The sequence below is a fragment of the Vicia villosa genome, linkage group LG5 (genome assembly GCF_029867415.1).
Source record: "Vicia villosa cultivar HV-30 ecotype Madison, WI linkage group LG5, Vvil1.0, whole genome shotgun sequence".
Taxonomy (NCBI): Eukaryota; Viridiplantae; Streptophyta; class Magnoliopsida; order Fabales; family Fabaceae; genus Vicia; species Vicia villosa.
The window spans coordinates 53,855,481-53,862,638 of NC_081184.1; the positions used below are offsets into that span (position 1 = coordinate 53,855,481).

The window sequence follows — 7,158 nt, forward strand, 5'->3', positions numbered from 1 at the left end:
TTGCACCGATGTAAAAGCCCTTATAAACAATTTTTCGTTTTAATTACAAGTTTGCCACCGTGTTTTTTTCCCATCATTTGAATTAAATGTATGATGTAAAATCACTAAATTAATTTCACATCAACTTGTTATAAAATTTGATGTAAAATCCATTGACAAATATTTTTCACATCAGTTATCTTGATACTTGATGTAAAATCTTGAAACTAAATGTCTTATTTTTAGCAGTGTATAAACATGCAATAGATTTAATGTTCATATATAACTTATGAAACTGAATCAAATCATAAACATGAGTTAGAATCTAATCAATTTTCCAACAGAGTGATTTGATTGTAAAGTTTTGTTTCTTTTGTTTATTATACGAGTAATGTTAAGTAAATCGGTTGAATGATTAATTGAAATTTTGAATTTTTTTAAAGTTTAGATTTATTGATTATGAAATTAGTCAAATCTATTAAAGTTTGTAATTTTAAATCTTCGCGGTTACCAGTATGGTGTTATGGACTTAGTTATGACATTAATAATGAATAAAAACGTGCAACTATTACAGAGGACATTACAAAAGATGAAAGGTCCAATATGTGGTATTTGAAATTGATTAGAAAGGATAATATCTAGGTCCATTTACAAAGTTTCTCGAAAGTTGTGGTAAATATGAACAATATACCATGTCTGACTCACCACAACAAAATGGTTTTGTTGAAAAGGAGAATGTACTCTCATGGACATGATCAGGTCAATGTTAAATTACAGTAAGGTATTATCATTGTGGACATACATATTAAGGACCGCTGCATGTTTTCTTTAATATGATTCCTAGCAAGACAGTTCCAAAAACTTCTTATGAACTGTGGACATGATGAAAACCAGATATCAAGCAAAAGTAAAAGTGTATAATAATCCACATGAAAAGGTATAAATTGTATTGTCCTAATAATAGTACGAGAATAATAGAGTTTGATTATGCTTGTTTTATTGAAAATGACTAGATCAGTGGGAGTGAGAAATCACATAATATGGATATTCGTTCGCATAAGCCATGGAAAACTGCAAAGAAAGTTATTAGGTACTTACAAGGCAAAAAAGATTAAATGCTCACATATAGAAGGTCAGATCACTTGAAGTGGTTGACTATCAGATTTAAAATTTGGAATGTGTGGACTCAAGAAAATCCATATTTGAGTATGTTTCCTTCTGATTGAAGGATCAATATCATGGAAGAATGAAAAATAGTCTATAATTGCTTTTTTTTCTGTAGAGGCATAATTTGTGGAATGTTTTGAGCCACAATTCAATCATTGTGGTTGTAGAATTCTACCTTAGGGCTTGGTATTGTCGATGGTATAGTTAGGCCTCTAATGATTTTTATGATAATTCTGCATATGTCTTCTTCTCTAAGAATCATAAGTATTAAAATGGTGATAAACACATGAAATTGAAGTACTTATTATTGAAAGAAGAAGTGCAAAAACAAAAGTGTCATTGAACATATTGGTAAAGATTTTAATGATAGCGGATCCGTTAACTAAAGGTTTACCACCCAAGAAATTTGTTGGTCATGTTTAAAGAATGGGCATTATATAAAAGTCCTTGTTAACATTATAGTTTGAACGGTATATTTATACGTGAAAAGCTTAATGTTCGTATTGTATGACACTTATGAATTCAATTAAAGTTATGTTTCTGCTTAGTTTTGTTATCCATATCAGATTGTATAGTTAATATGTGATGACAAAGGTGTTTTATTAAAAGGACATGAAAGACACGTTACTGTATCCCTTAAAGTTATTTGAATTGGATTGATTCGTGATACATGTAAGGAATCAATTTGATGAATAACTTGAGACCACCATGATCCGATCATTTTAATTCATTAAAGATAATGACTTGGTGATTTCAATGAATGGTGCAGAATTATAGTATAAGATTGAAACATCAAGTTGTCACATGAGTCAAGTGGGAGAATGTTGGATTATTTTATTAATTCATTAAAATGAATCATGTAATTAAGAATTCGACTTTAAATAAAAGATACCTTGATGTGATGATTACTTAGGTTGATGGATAATTATGCCAATGGGGTGTTTATTTTGAAATTCAAAACAAAATTTAAATCCCTCTTCTCTCTCTTCATGACTATTGGGACATGACTCTTGGGATAGAATGTGATTGTTGGAATAAATTGCCTATAAAAGGGCACCTTTAGTAAAGCAACACCAACTTTTCTCATTTCCTGCAATCAATCTTGCCAGGAATCCTGTGTTACACAGAAGAAGGAAGCATATTGAGACTAAATATCATTTCTTGAGAAGCCAAGTCCATAATGGAACATTAGAGGTTGTGCATTGTAGCACCCAGAAGCAGATGGTAGATGTTCTGACGAAGGCAATCAAGACGGATCAATTTCTGTTCTTAAGGAATGGAATTGGCATTGTCAGCTTTGATTGAAGAATATGAATTAAGGGATGGTATTGAAGAGTAATTCATATTCAGAAGATGAGCACCAAAAGTTCTGATGTGGGCTGATCTTCTGATGGTTACTCAGAAGATAGTGTTGATCAGAAGTTCTACCTTCTGGGTCCTGTTAGCTTAGCTATTTAGTTAGTAAGGGTACTTTAGTATTTCTTAGTATTGTACTGTTTGTACCTTAGACTTGTTCACTAAGTTGACTCTATTAGGGCTTATGTGGCAAATTTTCTTTTGCATAAATAGTCTTGTAGCAGCTATCACTAATAGAACACAACAATTATTCTCTCATTCTTTTGCGCTGTTATTCCTTTTGTTTATTCTCTTTGTTATCATCTTTCATTCTTGTGCACCAACATCATTATATTCATATTGAGAGTAGCAATAATTTGTATTTAATTGAAGTTTTTTTGGACTTCATGAAGATGAAAGACAACCTATAATTTGTGATGTTATTATTCTTGATTGAAAACTAGTTTTGAAGAGTTATATAGTGGTAGTTTTTAGATGAAGATGATCCAGTAGGTACAAAGTTATATAGTCATTTTGATGAAAAGCAATAAAAGCAAATTACAAAAGCGATAAGTATATTCCTTTTATCCACGTAAAATCCAAATTACAAAAGAATTAACTTTCGAAACCAAAATTGAATCACATACATATATGTTATACATCAAACCATAGCAGAATTTTATTAAGTCAATTTTCATCAATAAAATCCTAAACCCCACCAAACAGATGATGCCAGTGTATTATTCCTAGGCTCTAACTTCTTCGCTATGCTGAAAACAACAAACATTAGAGTGAAACAAAAGCTCAATAATCCGCCAAAACATAGTTCTATCAACAAAATCACAATCAGACAGTACAAAAACCATCACTCATCTCACGTAACAACACCATGTCAAGTGTGTGTGTCTCTGGTGGTGCTTTAAGTTGTCAATAGAGCGCTATAGCGAAATAACGTAGCGGTGGTAGAATTAAAAACATTGTGCTGAACTATATCATTGTTACGCTATACCACTATAGAATTTCAAGGGGTTATGTGGGATTAACAACATAATGCTTCATAGCTAAGCTCAATAATTGAAAAATGATTAAATGAAATAAGAGCAAGCTTCGTGAACATTAAGCTCCTTCCAATACACAATAAATAATTATCAATAAGCAATTTCAAGAGGTAATTATTATTAAAAATTCAGCAGAAAAATCATCCATCAAAAGCAATAAACTCCTCCATAGTACCGCAATTGCGGATATTTGACAACTGGTTGTCCATACTTTTTACAAGTTCAAAAATCAAGGAAAGAACATGATTTTCTCCTACTTTTCAGAGGAAAACTGGGTCTTTAGATCAAAGTATCACAAACAAACAAACAAAATCCCAATTTAAGTCACATGGATAAAAGGAATATACTTATCGCTTTTACCAAGTAAGCAAAGGACTTCACATATAATTAAATAATAAAAACCTTCCAATCAAGTACCTTATCTCTACTTAACAATCTCTTTCAAGCATGCAATTCAATCACAAGCAATTATTTATTACCATCTCAAAATATTGTATTCGTCAAGTTCAATGCTATTCAAGACCGTCATCGCACCATATGTATGTCATTCAAGACCTGCTACATAACAGAAAAATGCTCACATTAAAACCAGTCCAGTTCAACATATTAATACATACATTAATTCAAGTCCAGTTCCAAACCTCTAATAAAGAATCAGCTCACATAGTCCAAACTGAATCGTGCCCTGCATCCTTCATTCTCCAAGCTATCCTCGAGTATCCAAACATCAAGCTAAATTTGCATCATATTGAATCAAACCAAACTAAAAATGGTAAGTAAACTAAAAATGAGTGTGAAAGGAGTTTATATGCATACCTATTAACACATCACTTTACCAACTAAACAAAACATGAGTTATGAGTCTTGAATCTACGAGTTAAAAAAAAGGAAAATTATTTTCATAGCTTTCAATATTTTTTATCATTATAAATACATGTTTTATCTATCAATGAACTAAAGTGTAACACAAATTTAAATGTTAACTCACCAAATGCTTCTCACGGTGGAACTTCAGTATCTTTATGATAAATACTGGAAGCTTTAATCAGAACCTGCATATTTCAAGCAAATTAGACATATGATGGGTTACCTGATAAGGTAGAAATTGACAAATCTCATACTTGTGTATACCTTTCAGTTCAGCTGGTATTTCTGAGAGATTTTGTTCTGAACCATTGTCATAGATAATCTTTCAGCCAATTCACAAGAAGTCTTTAGAGCATGATATATAGTATCAGTTAAACATTATTTACATAAAATAAATATATTTTGTTCCTAAAGGTATCTTCATACACAATTCAATTCAATTTGTGAAACATATTAAGCCCACACCTGAAGCAACCTATTATATATAACAATTTTTATAGGGATATAATGGACCTCGAAACACATTTCGGCTCTTTTGTCGCAAGATGAAATATGCCCACAAAGCAACATCCTATAAAAATCGAAACATATGCAATCTAACGGTACTACTCATTTGAAAGAAGAATAAAGTAAATATGTGCTCGACAACATTCAATCATTCAAAAATACAAAAAAATATTCATCGCAAACATACTTGATTCTCAACATTAGCATACAATTTTCCATTTATGACAGTGAATACTATCAAAGCAACTGCATATAAACTCAGGTTGGCAACCTATAAAGCTATAAGTATATGCATTAGTAAGAAATACGAACATGCAACCTTTTTTCTTTTATCTAGAAGCTTACTTTGGTAAAAGCATTGCGACAGCTAGCCAATGAAACTCTGCTTGTTGAGTTCAGCGTGATGCAACTCACCATAGACCTTCATGAAACAATTCAACGAAGACACTAATGAACATGACTTTAAATTGAAGGGCTGGGAAACTATGCTTTTCATAAAATAACACTTAGCGATCAATTTTGAAATTAAAAATGAAAAAAAAAAACATTTTCAAATCAGAAATTCCTAACATTTACAAAAGAAAAAGATAAATTTGACAAAATTTATTACATGTGTGAGACCTGAGCAGCAGCCCACCCCAAGTTGAAAATCGCTGCAAACATGATGTAACTCACAGTTTTAAAAGTAGTTGAATTAGAACTAAAAATTGCACATGGTAGACAACAACCAAAAAACAGAAGATAATGAAATAGCCACCAATAAAGATCATGCACCATGCCATATCTTGAAACATCCAAATAGGTCTATCTATAAAGCAAGATAACTGAAGTAAGCATTTCTATCAAAATAAGATTTGAAAGGTGAGTGACAAACTATTAAAGTTTCTTAAAATCAGATGAAATTAAAAGCTAGATTAGTATTAGTTCAATCAAATGATGTTCATTTCGTGTAACACCCAAACTAAATGTTGAAACTCACAACAAATATTTGTTACCTACGCTATAAAAGATTATTATGTTAGGAACACACAAATATTCTTAGTGACGGAAGCATACATTTCCCAGGTGTGAAGCGAAAAAAGTTTAAATACTAGTTCACCAACAAATACAATGGCAAATGCATCCGCCACTTGACCTGAAAGCATCACAATAGCTGCATTCCTGTGAAATGGGGAAAATGAAGAAAGAAATATAAAGAAAAAACTATGCAGAAGCCACAAACAACAGTAAAAATTTCTCCAATCCTCCATTCCAGTATTCCTCAAAGCAAGTGTTAGAAGTCTCAAGACAGGATTATTTACAAATAAGGAAATATTTCAATTCAGAGCCAATTGTTAATTTAAATGAAACTTCAATTTGTTTAGAAAATACTCATAATTGATAAAAAAAAATTCGACCATACCTCAAACATAATATTCACAACTCAGTTTGATAATTTTTACCTTGAAATTACCGTAAAAACATCAGAAAACATCCCACTATAACTTGTATTAACATATAAACTCTACATCCTAAAACTTACCGACCGATTCAAAACTGATAATCCTTCATTACCAAAAGTCAATTGCAGTGCACCGGACTTGTCTATTACTGCATTTGTTGTGTGCTTCTCAGATCCAATTTCGAAACCTTGCAAAAATAAATTCAAAGGACTTCATGATAGAAAAGAGGCTTAATTGTGATTTTGGTCCCCCCATTTTGCTTTTTTCTTGATTTTGATCCCTCCATTTTAAAAACTATTATTTTAGTTCCTTTTTTAAGTTTTGTGTTTAATTTTAGTCCCCCTTCAAATTTAGGAGTATTTTTTATTGAGCTGACCTATTTTTGCTTATGTATCATTGTCAACTCAATATTTAAATATTCTGTCTTTTTATTATTAAATATTTATGTTATTTGTTTTTTAATTCTTAGAAATTACTTTTTTTTATAATTTTATTTGTAATTTTTTTAATTCATAGAAATTACTTTTTTATATTTTATTTAAAATGAAATTTAATGCTTAACAATTATTTTTCTAGGTATTTTTAATAATAAATAATTTTAACCAAGATTTTTAAGATAATAATTAATTAAAACAAAATTTTTGGGTCACAAGCTCATTTCGTCTCAGCTTTAGCCCAGTACGTAAAGTTACATTCTAGCATCTATTATTGAGCTATATAAACACAAACCTTATTTGTTGAAAAATCAATGTGTGACTATATGAAAAACAAAACAAAGCAAGAGAGCAAAATGTGGTTTTCTA

The 7,158-nt window shown here is 30.7% G+C and overlaps 1 long non-coding RNA gene across 12 annotated transcripts; it reads right to left on the bottom strand.

Annotated features, from left to right (window-relative positions):
* Positions 1-2,120: 2,120 nt before the first annotated feature.
* On the bottom strand, positions 2,121-6,583 carry LOC131601663 (uncharacterized). 12 transcript variants are annotated; one of them, XR_009283774.1, is made up of 6 exons: positions 5,524-6,583; positions 5,259-5,334; positions 4,671-4,751; positions 4,528-4,591; positions 4,181-4,271; positions 2,121-4,097 (listed from the first exon to the last, which is right to left on the bottom strand). It is a non-coding gene; the product is annotated as an uncharacterized LOC131601663 (long non-coding RNA). The 12 variants fall into 12 exon arrangements; XR_009283771.1 differs by having other exon boundaries at positions 4,671-5,334; XR_009283767.1 differs by having other exon boundaries at positions 5,259-6,583.
* Positions 6,584-7,158: the final 575 nt, after the last annotated feature.